The sequence below is a fragment of the Pan paniscus genome, chromosome 21 (genome assembly GCF_029289425.2).
Source record: "Pan paniscus chromosome 21, NHGRI_mPanPan1-v2.0_pri, whole genome shotgun sequence".
NCBI lineage: Eukaryota > Metazoa > Chordata > Mammalia > Primates > Hominidae > Pan > Pan paniscus.
The window spans coordinates 32,479,856-32,493,983 of record NC_073270.2 but is presented as its reverse complement, the minus strand read 5'-3'; the positions used below and the strand labels follow the sequence as shown (position 1 = coordinate 32,493,983).

At 45.7% G+C, this 14,128-nt stretch overlaps 1 long non-coding RNA gene across 2 annotated transcripts in view; it reads left to right on the top strand.

The window, feature by feature from the left end:
* The window catches only part of LOC129393043 (uncharacterized), a 69,581-nt gene extending 58,668 nt beyond the window's left edge, over positions 1 to 10,913 (top strand). Inside the window, exons 7-9 of one of the 2 annotated variants that reach the window (XR_008622317.1) lie at positions 408 to 612; positions 1,097 to 3,453; positions 3,877 to 10,913. This is a non-coding gene — a long non-coding RNA (uncharacterized LOC129393043). The remainder of the gene's footprint in view (positions 1 to 407; positions 613 to 1,096; positions 3,454 to 3,876) is intronic. The other variant, XR_008622316.2, reaches the window with a different exon arrangement.
* The last annotated feature ends 3,215 nt before the right edge of the window (positions 10,914 to 14,128 follow it).

The following is a 14,128-nucleotide window of genomic DNA, read 5'->3' as shown; positions in this document are numbered from 1 at the left end:
GGAAGGTGCTGGATAAAGGAGGGGACAGTCAGATACGTGTTAGAGATGACTGTAGAAGGCTGACTGGAATGAGTGAACAAGAGCAGACCAGGGAGGGAGCTTGTGGGGCAGGTCTGGAGATGGCAAGGGAGGGATCCTGCTTGGATGAACAGTCTCCAGAGACTGTCTCAGGTTACAATCAGGTGCCCTCAGAGCTAGTGTGTTCAGAGGTCTTGTCTCTAGGATGAAAATGGGAAGGAGTTGTCAGATGAGGACGTGTAAATGGAGGCTGGCCTGTTCATGAATGCCAGTGGTGGTCCTGGTGTGGGGCTACTATGAGAACAGGGGTCTGTCCATCCAGGGACATGGTGGATGGACCCTACATCACTCCATTCTGCCCTTTCCTTCCCTCCTCCCATTCTACCAAGGGCCTCACTGCATTGGCACTCTCCATCCTCTGGTACTGAAGCAGCCAAGAGACACAAACCTGCCTGGCCACCTTTAGAATATGACAGCACAGCCAGTGACCTCTACTGGATCCTGTACAACCTCACAAGACCCCCAGACACCAGGAGTGCTGCTAGAACATGGTGCAAGAGTCCTGAGGGACCACAGTCCTGAAGACATTGAATGGTGAGTGCAGGGCCTCATGGCCTGTTCCCCAGCCCTTCTCATTGGCTCTGCTCCAGGTGGTGAAGGGGGAAAATGTTTTTGTCAATTCTGCCATGATTGCCTAGCAGGAAAAGTAGCAGAGCCCAGAAGCAAGGCCTGGTACCCAGCCTGCATAACGAGGAAAATTTGTAGGCTTTGTGGACAGAAACATATCTATCACCCACTAACTCTGTAAGACATTAATAAAATCAGTTTTCTTTTCTGAACTACATTTCTGCCACCTGTAAATTGAGGGGAATTTCTTCTACCTCACAAAGCTGCTTGGGGAATGCCTGACAGTGAATGTAGAGCAGGTGGCACCCAGCCAGCATTTGGAGTCCAGACCACTCCTCTTCCCCCTTGATTTTCTGCCTATATTTGCATTTTGTTCCTAAGACCTTCACTCCCCTTTATTTTGCTCTTCCCTCTGATTCCCACCTTATCATTGATCCCATGGATTCACCAGGATTGAAGCAGGTAACAGTCATGTATGCATGTATGTGTATGTACATATGCCCTGTATTGGTGTTGGAGTGTGGGGTGTGTGTGTGTGTTGGAGTCACTGAGTGACTGAAACAGTCCACACCAGCCTGTGTTTCTGCTCATTGCTGGAGGTGCTGTCAGCTCCCCTGCCCTCAACCCAAGGTCTAACCCTTGCAGTGCAGGCAGGGCGTTCAGGAGGAATCATGTCTTTGGAAGGAGCCCTGAGGAGTGACTGGTGGGTATTGGTGGATAAATATCCCAGCTCCCTTGCTTTTGGTGGGATGACTCTGAGATACATGTTCTGTGCTGTCTCTCAGAAGTACCTGGCAGGGCTGAGTCTTGGCTGCCACAGTGGAAACTTTCCTGATGAAGGTCACTTTAACTGCTGCATTCCTTTCCTGTCTCAGTTCCCCATTCCTCTTCTGGTGTTTCCTGGGATTACCACCCTAAGGAAGAACTGGCAGTAGAATTACTGTCCGAGAGTCATCTCCAAACAAAATTTTTGTATCTGAATCTTTTCCTCTGGATCTACTTCCAGGAAACTCAAACTAAGACACACATTTTTCAGTCAGCTCCTACAATCCTCATAGACCTGTGATTGTGCTGAGGATCAGAGAGGGAAAGTCACTTGCCCAAAGTCACACAGCTGAACAGTGGTGGAGTTCAACTTTGACCATAGGCTGTCTGGTCCCAAGGTGGATGCTTGCTCCTCTGGCATGAGACTTCTCTCTTATCAGGGTCAAATGAATGAATGGAGGCTGTTAAAAATTTGGTCTCTGATGCTTGTGCCAGAGGCTCATGGTTGGTGCCTGTGTTCTCATTCTTACCTCATTAAGAGTAATAATGAAAAACATGCTCAGGGCTGACTGTGCCTCGGGGTGTTGTTGTAGGTACTTTAATTCATTTAATTTTCACAATAACCTTGTTTTTACTTTTAGTTTTTAGGTGAAAAAAACTGGGGCAAAGAGCAATACAAGAGAGTTGCCAAAATTCATACTGCTTGTCCAGGTTTGAAGCAAGCAGTCTGCACCTAGTGTCCTTGTCTGTAACCATGGCACCCTGGTTTCTCACACATCTCATAATGGAGTTCCACCTTGTGTCAAGCATGGCACTGAGCAGTTTCTTTTAAGAACATAACTTGTAATTATGTAGATTACTAATTCTACTTCAAAATGACACACAGTCTTCATGTGATAAAAGGAAACAATTGGTAAGTGTAAGCATTGAGAACAAACATTCTTTTTTCCACTCCCGACTCCATTCCAACGTTCAGACAGTGTTTTCTCTGTGCCTGTAGAAACCTCAGCTCCTGTGCCGAGGAGCCTGGTCCCTTTGGCAAAGCAGTGTGGCAGTCAGGTGCTGGCAGGAAACTCTCATCAGCTGACGGGCCATTAAGAAGGAGCTGTTTACAACGGCATGGGCAGGGTCAGGGGGAACGAGGAGGGATGGCACAAGGCCCTGGGGTTATGGTCATCTGGGAACTGTCACCACCCCCCAGTCTTGTGGAGCCATAGAGAAGCTTTCTCAGGAACTCATAGGGAGAATCTGCAGCTGAAAGGGGAGGCCAGAGGAGACATCACTCCCTTGCCCTTTGACTGCGTCTGGATGCCCCTACTGACCACACTACCATCCCCTTATTAGACTGGAGAGGCTGCCGGGAGGGTTCCTAAGCCTCCTATTGTGGCTCACCTCCAACAGTGAGTCAGCACCGGCTCTTCTGGCCCGACAGCCCAGGTTCCCCTTAGCCGCTCTATCCTGCATGGTCCCCTTTCCCGCTGGGAAGCAGATACCCAAATGAGCAGCAGAACCCTGTCTCTCCCAGCAGGCCCCTCTGCTCTTTATGAGTGGTTTTCTGGGTCCCCTCCCTTGGTTTGGGATGAGAAACACCCTTTTCACTTCCACAGGGATTGTTTCTGTGGACTGTACCCTGAGTGTTTCCCTGGTGGGGTAATGGGCAGGTGGGAGTGGTGGTACCAACTCTTTAGAACCAGCGATGCCAAACAGATCCCACTCGGGGAAAGTTCATGCTAAGTGTCATGTGTCCTCTGGAATTTTCTGAAGCTTTCCAGCTTTTTTATTACCCCCCTAACCAGCTCATCTGATCTCCAGGGATCTCTACTAAGATGTTGGCAGCCCGGCCAGCTGGTCTGGCCATGGATGTGACTTCAGGGGCTGGTTATGCTTCATGCACCTGCTTCTAGCTTCACTGTTGGGCCAGATTTCATCCCCATCCCAGCTCTGCAGCACAGCTGCTTCTTGATTCCTCCATGGACCCTGCGTGAAATTACCCCATGTTTCCCTTTGTGCACCACTGAGGAAGGAAGCATGAAGGACGCACAGGTCAGGACATTCAATTGCCCACCTGGTGCTGGGTCTTTACTGCTGGGATGGCTCCAGGGGCTGGTCCTTCTCCATTGCCTCCTCCACATCTCTCAGGATTCTGCTCAAAAGTCACCTCTTCGAGGGGTCTCTCCCTTTCACTGTGTTTGGAACAGCTTCCTCAGTTTGTTTCTAGTTCTTCTCACTCTGGTAATGTCTTTGATTACCACCACCATCTGATTTGGTCTTATGACCTGTTAGCTTCCTTCATCAGACATGAACACTAGGATGGCAGGGGCCTCATCTGTCCTGTTCATCCTGTGGCCTGGGTCCTGGCACCGTGTCTACTACAGTGTAAATGCTAAGGGGAAGTTTACTTTGAAGAACTGTTTACCTGGGAGATGTTACTGTTAGCCTAACCTGTACCATTTTGTAAACCCCCAGCCATTTTGCAGACCCTGGTCACAGTGAAACATTCCATGGGAACTCAGGCTGTGAGAATCATCCTTCCTAACCACATGACTGCAGGAACATCCTTATCGCATCCTCCCAGGCAAAGGCCCAACAGCCTGACTGCAGGGACATCCTTGCCATTTCCTGCTGGGCAGCAAGCTCTACCACCCAGACCCCTCCCTCCCATCCCATGATTACCTCAGCCTGTGAGCGGCAGTTGGCGCTGGCACTAAGCTGGTTCACCCCTCCTCAGGGTTTTGTTGGCAATAAAAGTGTTGCTGTTGAAGCCGCCAACTGTCTCTCTCTGTCTTTCTTTAACCCTCGCCTTGCCTTCAAAACCTAACAACTCTACCCCTCCATTTTTCCAAGGAGGATATGGGACTCAAGGAGAGCAAGAGACTTACCCAGTGAGTCAGAGAGCCTGAATTTGAACTCAGTTCAGCTGAATTCAGAACTTGTTTATTCCTAAGAGTCCAGGAAAGGAAAGGTGGAACTGCAGCCTGTGGGCAGCCTGCATGCTTGTCTTAGGAGACCACAGGTGGGCTCCTGGGAATTGTGTCTTCCTGGGCACAAAAGAAGAACTGCTCACCTGTGCTGCATCAGCTAAGTGTCCCCATTGTCCAAATTGTTATTTCTTTTCAAAGTTTTGTTTTAATAATTAAATTTATCACAGCTTGGTGTTGAAAACAAAGCACAGAGGCATATAGAAACTCACGTGTGAGTTTTTCTCAAATTTTTTCCCAGTGACTATATAAATGAGTGTACAAAAGACCACCAATACGGTCATACTTTTTATATAGAGATAGACCATCCCCCCCATATTCCTTTCCCACTATGCTGTCTTTCTTTTTTTTTTTTTTTTTTTTTTTTCATGGGAGGACCACTATTCCATTTCTAGTCCATGTGCTTTGGGAAGGGCTGACCTACCCTGGGCAATCAGATCAGCAGGGTAATTCATTCAGGGATGGGCATGTGATCCAAGCTGGGCTCATGGAAGCCATCCCTGCACTTTTGATGAAACGGCCTTGATTGGGATGCTTTCTTTTTATTGGAATAGCTACTTGCAAGGAAGTAAGTGATAAGAAATCTATGGGGCCATTTTTGCTGCTCTCTCAAAATAGCCTCTCTGAAAAGCAGAGCTGGCCCAGGAAATGAAGGGACGGAATGAGCCTTGGTTGAAATTAGTTGACCCCTGATCCCACTGAGCCAGAAGCCATCTACTCCTGGATATTTTTAGTTGTGATAGACAAATAATTCAATGTTCTGCTGGATCCGGTTAGGTTAAGTGAGTCAAGGACTCATTTGAAGTCAAGAGAGTCCTGCATAATATCACTTTCTCTTATGCTTAGGTCCCACCTGCCAGAGCTTTAGAGCTGTAGAAAGGGTAAAGTGAACCAGGTTCCTACTAAGTGTGCAAAAGAACCCTGGAATCACTACCACTTTGGTCTGATAAGCAGCCTTGCCTGATGCTTACCATACAGTCATAAAGGTATTGCTTCCCTGAGCCCTTAGGCATTATATCTTTCTAAAAATAATTTCTATCTTAGAAAATGTGTTGTAGAGATGGTGTCTTGCTATGTTGCCCAGGCTTGTCTTGAACTCCTGGCCTAAAGTGGTGAGATTATAGGCATGAGCCACTGTGCTTGGCCAGCACTATACTTCTATTAGTTGCCAATGCTTTCTTCGTTCTGTAGTTTCTAGTGTGTGCTTGAGCATGTGCGTATGTGTGTGAGTTTGTGTGTGTGTGTGTTTACTTTACTTTTATCTTGCAGGGTTATGGCAAGCATCAAGTGGGATGATGTAGGCACAGCTGTCAGCCCAGTGCCTGGCACATACAGTGAGCTCCCTCTGTTCTCCTCTTTTCTCCTCCTGATTCAGAGAATGACTTAAGGATCTGTGATGTGTGCCAATTTTCAATGCCCTGGATAAACAATGGGGAGTTGGAGTGCTGTTGCCAGAAATTTGCACTAGTTTTAATTAATTTTATCCATTTAGTGTAAGACATCTCAAAGTCACTGGATAAATTTATATAACATATGTTTATACACATAAGTGTGTCTCTTGAGAGCTGAGAGGCTGTTTTTGCTTTGTTCCCTGATGCTGCAGTAGAGGCCAATGTGTTCTGATTCCTTGAGTGATGGCTGCAAGCCCTCCAAGTGTCACAGTAGGTGAGGCATCCATGGGGACAAGCGTCAAGGATGAATGTGGCCAGTCAGAATCTGCAAGCCCATTTGGTTTGTTCTCTTTATTTTTATAGTATGTTTTATTCATTTTTTAGGTTTATCATTTAATCTCTTATAAACATCTCTCCTAAAATGTTTCTTAATTCTACAAGGGGTTAATTGCATGAAGTAAGTCCAGAAATAGTCCAGGGCAGCCATGGATACCCAACATGCCATTGGGAAGTGAGAAATTTTGTAATTTGAAGGTTTTGTTATTGGGACCTTCAGTCCAATGGTCTTCAAGGTGCTAAACCCGACTCAGGGCATTTCATCCTATTTCCAGAGAGCAGCAAGCATAGAGAGCAAGGGGAACTTGGTTAAGAGAAAAGAGGAAAAATAACTGTCCCATTTCCAAACAGATTTTCTGAATTTGAGTTCTAATTGAGGGATAAGACAATGATAATGGCATGGCAGCAATTGTTCACATTTACAGTGCTTCAGTCCTATCCTGTGCTCATTAATGCCCAATAAGTGAGGAGTTGGAACTGAAAGCTTTCTTTATTTATTCCAATTGTAGTCTCCCTCCAGGGTGTGGAATCATGTGTAACAGGAGGGATAAGTGTTTAAAGAGGTCTTTTCTTCATTTTTTACTTCCAGAAGAAGTCTCTGCAGTGTGACTTCTTGTATGAACTATGAGTCTGAGGTAATAATGAGGCTTTTTTTATCATATTCCTTACTTTCATAGTTTTGCTCCAGTGTGAGAACAAATATCTACTCAAGGTGAATGAAGATGAAAGGCTTTCCATAGACTTTACTTTCACAGGGTTTCTTTTCACACTTCTGTAAGATATGAGAGTTCAGGAAAGGTGTTCTCATGAATGTTAACTCATTGAGCTCCCTTCCAGTATGTCCTCCTTACATGTTCAGTATGGTGAAAAAATTAATGATGATTTTCCCACCTTTCATTCACAGGGCTTCTCACTATTGTATCTCTGAAGATGATAGCTTTTAATTCCAATGACTTTGCAAAGTCTTTTCCACATCTGTCACATTTATAGGATTTCTTTCCAGCATGACTCCTTATATGTGCATGTCTTGAGGCTCACTGAAGGCTTTCCCACATTCCTTAAATTCAAAGGGCTTCTCCATAATGTTCTTTCTTAAATGTTTATTAAGGTGTAGGGAATATCTAAAGGCTTTCCCACTTTAGTTATTTTCATAAGGTTTCTTTCCAGTGTGAATTTTCATACGTCTCATGAGAAATGACTGATAAGTAAAGGCTTTCCCACATTTGGGACATGTATGGCTTTTATCTCCAGTAGTACTACTCCTGTGTGAAGCAGAGTTTGGAGCAGGGGCAGAGGTTTTTCCACTTTGATGATTCTTATTCTTAGGCTCTACAGTACAGGACTGCATCTGCGCAGCATGGATTGAGTTATTTGCAAAGATGTTTTCACGTTGAGTAAAATTACGTTTTCTCCCTAACATGAGTTATGCGGGCCCTAAGGCATACATCCTCACTGCAGGCTATTCCAAATGGACTCCACTCATGAATGTTTGCCCTCATATTAATTTGACTTTGCATATGATGGACATTGTTCTGACTGCCTGTCCATGTGTTTGATTTTAGCTCTGTTTTTCTCCCATATAAAACCTAGTGAATATTGCACCTCAAGTCTATCATTGTTTTCATATATATTACCTTATTTCAATAGTTTTTGGGAAACAGGTGGTTTCTGGTCACATGGAAAAGTTATTTAGTGGTAATTTCTGAGATTTTGGTTTACCCATTACTCGAGTCATGTACACTGTACCCAATGTGTAGTCTTTTATTCCTCACTCCCACAACCTTCCCTCCAAGTCCCCAAAGTCCATTATATCATTCTTATGCTTTACAGCCTCCTAGCTTAGCTCCCACTTATAAGCGAGTATGCACAATATTTGTTTTTTTGTATTCCTGAGTTACTTCACTTAGAATAATCATCTCTAACTCCATCTAGGTTGCTGCAAATGCCATTATTTGGTTCCTTTCTAGGGCTCAGTAGTATTCCATGCTGTATACATACCACATTTTCTTTGTCCACTCATTGGCTGATAGACACTTAACCTGGTTCCATATTTTTACAACCGCAAATTGTGCTGCTATAAATGTGTGTACAAGCGTCTTTTTCATATGACTTCTTTCCCTTTAGGTAGATACCCAGGAGCGGGCTAACACAAATTTAAATTGAGATAATTATAAAATAAAGTAATGATCAAGTGAAAATTACTATTTCTAGTAGTAAAAGAAAATACATTTAAGGAGTAAAATTTGAACATATTTCTGCTCACATAAAGACCGTATCACTTCCGTATTTTGTGTAAATGGTATGTTTTATCTCACTAGACTTATTCTGTGGTTAATTTGTGAGGAAGGGTTGGAGAAAATAATGTATCTTTAAATTTAGTTTCTTGATTCACATTTTTCTTCAAGTTTCAATAGCTCTCTTTTAGGAAAATGCCTCCAAGAAGATGTTCAGATGCTTTTGGCTTTCTGTGGCCTGAAGACAAAGGGGAAGTGAGTCTCAAGTCTCTTATTGTCTTCATGCTGTTCTCTAGACCTCTGCTTTCTCTGTGGCAGAGGGTCTTTCTGGATTAAACTTAAGATTATACTTAGCAAAGGAGGTAAAAGGTAAAAATATCCCTTTTATTTTTTAATAGAGGGGCTTGCTCTCTCACCCAGGATGGAGTGCACTGTTGTGGTCGTAGCTTAGTGTAGCTTTGAACTCCTGGGCTCAAGTAACCCTCCCACCTCAGCCTCCAGCGTAGCTAGGACTATAGGCATATGCTACCATGCCTGGCTGTTTTTTTATTTTTATTTTTTGAAGAAATGGAGTCTTGCATTTTTGCCCAGGCTGGTCCTGAACTCCTGGACTCAAGCCATCTTCCAGTCTCGGCTTCCCAAAGTGCTGGGATTACAGGCATGAGCAGCTGTGCCTCACCAGGATTAAAAATATTCTTTACACTTCTTGATGGGTAGCAATATATATACATAGGAATATACTGAATAGTCAAAAATTTGTCTCCAATGAGAAGCCTGCCCTCTATCCCTGCTGAGCACAGCCACCAAAGTGTGGCCTCTCCAGAGATGGCCACTGGAATCGGGGACCTGTGTGTCTTTCCAGAACATTCTGATTACAGACAGGGCATATTTATGGATTTCCTTCAATCTTCCACACACAAAAAAGATGTATCTCTATACTCTTCTGCAAACTTGTGCTCTTTGCTGAACAGTACACATCTTGGAAATTGTTCCAGATCAGCAAATACAGGATTTGTCCTTGTGGGCACTCCAGAATATTCCTCTCAGTCTCCCAAGAATGGACACTTAGCTTGACTTGAATCTATTGCCGCTGCAGTGAATACACATGATCCACGTATCTGTGGGGAGAGGACGTGTAACAGGGTCTGTGTCTAAAATACCAACAGCTCCTACTGAAGAAGTTTTTATTAATGTGTGTTTTTGCCAAGAATATGAGAGAATGCTTGTTGGTCTATATCAGCAGGAACATGTGAGGCACACCCCAGACTTTTGACCTTCGCCAGCCAGATAGGTGAGAAATCTTATTGCAGTTGTAGGTTCCGTTTCTTACTACAAGTGATGTTGCACAGCTTCTCATATGGTAAAAAGCAGTTTGTGTGGCCTTTTATATAAACTGTTTACTTAAAGTTAAATCACTAGTCAGACAGATAACATTTTCATTTTGTGATTTGGAAAATGAATTTTCATATTGCTTACTACATCCTTCATGTGCATTTCAGAAGTAGATGGAGGTTTCCCTTAGGTACGTATGACTCATTTGCAAGCAAGCATTTATTTTGGGTCTTGATGTTTTTCAGAATAATGGGCAGTTATGGTATTGTCCTGAATTGTTTTGATGTTTGTACCTACAATGTTGACTGCAGCACACTATTGCAGGGCACTGGGAGGGGTGTCCCCCACCCACTAGTGTCTCTGTGGGCTTGTGAGGAGGGCCAGTTCTCCTCTGAGGCCCATGCCATAGCCAGCCCTGACATGCTCTTGTTTGCTCACAGATGGGGGACTTTAATTGCATCTTTCACGTGGAATGATGGTGCCAATGGGAACTCCAGGGCTTCCCCACTTCGTCTATAAGCAGGCACAGCTGGTGCCAGGCCCTTAGGCTTCCTGGTCACAGAGCATTAGCTGTCTGGGGCTATTGAGATGTGCCTGGCAAAGCACTTTGCCTGAGAGCTGAGTAACCAGGGCTCGTGAAGGATAAGTGACTTACCTCCACAGTTCAGGTGGCTCTGCTCCATATGTGATTCCCATCGGTCATGCTTGGGGTTTTCTTTGAGCAAATATATTCTAGAAATGCAGTTAAGAAGTGAATTCCCAGAGAAGCGAGTCAAAGCCAGCACCTCAGCACAGACTCCATGGCCGCATGCAAAGAGGCCTGCAAGAAGGCAGCTCTGGGACTTGAGTCACACATTTGGGCTGCTCCTCTAGATGGGATTCTGTGGCCCCTGTAACAGAAGTTATAGCCCTGATGGGTCATGGGGAACCTTGGGTAATTAGTGACAGGGTACTTAGGGTTGGCCAAGGGCCCTGAAACAGGCTGTGCTGCGGTGGCACCCAGGCCTGGCTTGTCCTTAGGAACAGGTTCTGACTCAGTAGGTGCCAGTGGGGATTGAGGTTCTGATTTTCTTTTCTTTTTTTTTTTTTTTCCCCTTGAGACAGGGTCTCACCCTATCTCCCAGACTGGAGTGCAGTCGAGCAATCATAGCTACTGCAGCCTCGAACACCAAGGCTTAAGTGAGGAAATCCTCGAACCTCCTGCCTCAGCCTCCTGAGTAGCTGGGATTACAGGCATGTGCTACCATTCTTGGCTAATTTTTGTACTTTTTATAGAGACAGGGTCTTACTGTGTTACCCAGGCTGGCTTCAAACTCCTAGGCTCAAATAACAAGGATATCACCTCAGCATCCCAAAGCACTAAGATTACAGGCAAGAGCCACCACACCTGGCCCACATTTTCAGACCAGAAATCTCTATGGGTTGTCAGCTCCTGGGCTGGTCCCTCTCCTCCTGGCTGCTGGGTGGACCTGGTGCTTTTGCCTCTACACATCCCTTTCTTGCTGTTTCATCCTCACAAGTTCCTGTGGAGTAGGTGGTTCCTTGTCCCCTTTCTGGATGAAGGAAGGCACTGAGTTACCTGCCCCAAGGCTGCTGAGGGGAGAGGCACATGGTGTCAGGGCTTGCCCTCTACGTCAGACCTTGGCCACATCCCTCTAGAGTGAGTGACGTTGGCTTACAGGGCCATCACCCACTTGTTTTGTGGATTGTGACAAATTGAGAAGTTTAAGCAGCACAGGCTCTTTAAGCAGCACAGGGTGGACCTCACTTCCTCTCCCAGCAGCAGGGCATTTTCCAGATTCCTGGAGCAGTGTCCCCGGGGCAGACATGGAGGGTCCCAGCTAGCTTCTGTTCCCTCTGGCTGCCCTTCCTGCTGAAGGGAAGTGCAGGGAAGGTGCAAATGAAGGCATCATGGCTAGGGAGGAAGAAACTTTGGGTGACGTGGGGGCACAGCCCAGCCGGACAGAGGCTGCCCAGCCCCTCCAACCTCTCTTTAAAGACAGGAAGGGGCTGAGCTGGGGTCCACTCAGCTCATACTCCTGGAGGTGTGGACATGGCACACTTGGGAAGAGAGAAGAGATGTCAACATTCTTTCCACGCAGATTCTCTGTTTTCTGTGGAGTTTTGTGATTTCTCAGCTACTCCCTGCCAGAAATGAAAGCTAGGGTCATGGTCCACCAGCCCAGCAGAAAAAAATGATGATGGTGGTGAGGGTGATGATGGTAATGGTAGTGATTGTGATGGTAATGATGATGGTGGTGATGGTGATAGTGATGATGATGGTGATGGTGATGATGGTGATACAAATGGTTATGGTGATGATGGTGATAGAAATGATGATGGTGATGATGGTGGTGATGATGGCAGTGATGGTGATGATGATGATGGTGATTATGATGGTGATAGTGATTGATGATGGTAATGGTGATGATGATAGTGATGATGGTGATGGTGATGATGATGGTGGCAGTGATGGTGATGACGATGGTGATGGTGATGATAACTATGACAAGCAGTAAACTATCCTTACAGGCACCAGCTATGTGCCAGGCACAGTAGTAGGCATGGTACATACAACTCCTCCAGTATTTTAGTCGTTGATCTTCTACTGGATATGATGATCCACTCTCTGCAGAGAAGGAGTCTGAGACTCACTGAAGTTGTGTACATCTTGTTGTCACACAGTTGTTGGTGGCAATCACAGCCCAGGGTTTCTGCATGCACTGGGTGTCACAGGCTTCAGGTGATGCCCCATGTGTTGTGCTGGGAGGCCTTTTTTGCCATCCTGTTAGCCCCTTAACACTTGGCCTCTTCCCCTCTCTCCACAGGTTCCTTGTGAGACACCTGGGGGACTCCAAACACCAGGAATCCATCTGCCCGCTGGTCCGGAGACAGGGATCCTCAGCCTCCTTCCAGGGTTGATGGCTCAGGAGGCCTTCTCTGCAGGGGACCAGGACACAGGAAAGCCAGGAAGAGATGAGCCGGGAAGGGAGCTGTTGGGGGCCATTCTGGTTTTAAAAATAAAGCAGGACTTTTGTTGCTTGTTATAAAAGGAACACATGCTCATTTTCTGTGATTTAGGAAAGCACAGAAAAGTATAATGGAAAGAACGTGGCCGCTGCCTAGTACCACGGAAAAAAGGGCTGTAGTTTTTAGTGTCTGCCTAGACTGTAAAGTTCTAAACTCGAAAACTTGTACAACTCATTGTTGAATGGCTGTGTAATACTCCATCACATGAGCACATCATTTCCTGGTTACCTGACCCCTACTGGCTAGAGATGTGTGGTGTTCCTAATTTTTGCTATTTTAAATAACCATGGAAGGAACCACATTAACATGAATCTTTGGGTGCATTTGTGCTTTTTGCCTTAAAATAGATTTGCCAATGTGGAATTACTGGCCTGAAGGGTGCAAATCTTTTTAAAGCTTTTGATACATACTGCTGGGGTATAGGAAACACCTTCCCAAGTTAGTCCCCTGACTATAAGGGAAAGAGTGCCTGCTTTGCAGCCCCACCTGCATTGTGGATTTGTATTATTAAAAGATAAGCCTTGCCAGAGGGACATTTCTAGCTTGAATGTGTGCCTGACACCAATGTGAGCTCCAACAGTGTGCCTTGAACCCAGTGCCAGATGCTGCAGAGGGCTGCAAAGTAAGGCGAAGGCTCTGTGTGTCTGCCTCACCTCTGGTAATGAAAGAGGCCACTTCCTTTTTTGTTATTTCTCCTATATATATATATATATTTTTTTTTTTTGAGATGGAGTTTCACTCTTGTCACCCAGGCTGGAATGCAATGGCTCAATCTCAACTCACTACATCCTCCACCTCCTGGGTTCAAGCGATTCTCCTGCCTCAGCCTCCCAAGTAGCTGGGATTACAGGCATGTGCCACCACACCTGGCTGATTTTGTATTTTTAATAGAGATGGGGTTTCGCCATGTTGGCCAGGCTGGTCTTGAACTCCTGACTTCAGGTGATCCGCCCGCCTCGGCCTCTCAAAGTGCTGGGATTACGGGTGTGAGCCACCGCACCCAGCCAATTTTTTTTAATGTCAAAATCAGGTTCAAAAATTATGGTTTACATTAAACAGATGTTCTTAACAACAATAGAAGAAACCAGGAATATAATCCAGTTGTAATCAGGAGATCATTTCTAGACTTGGCCTTGTCTGGATGGTGGCATGGTTGGAGGGTTTTTGAGCCAGGGGCCAGGGCCAGGTGTCAGTCATCCCTGGCTGGGCGTCTGTGCTGGATCCTCCAGACCCTCTGAAGGTAGCATCCAGCCCACTCAAGGTCCCAAGGGGGGCAGTGCCCTGTGGCCCGCAGCAGGGCTACAGCTCCATGAGCAGGGCTGTCACTGGCATGCTTGGGCTCATAATTCCATGTCACCCATGAGAAAGCCACTGTGTCATGTCTGCCGAGTGGGGATTCCTGTGGGAAGAGCTCAGG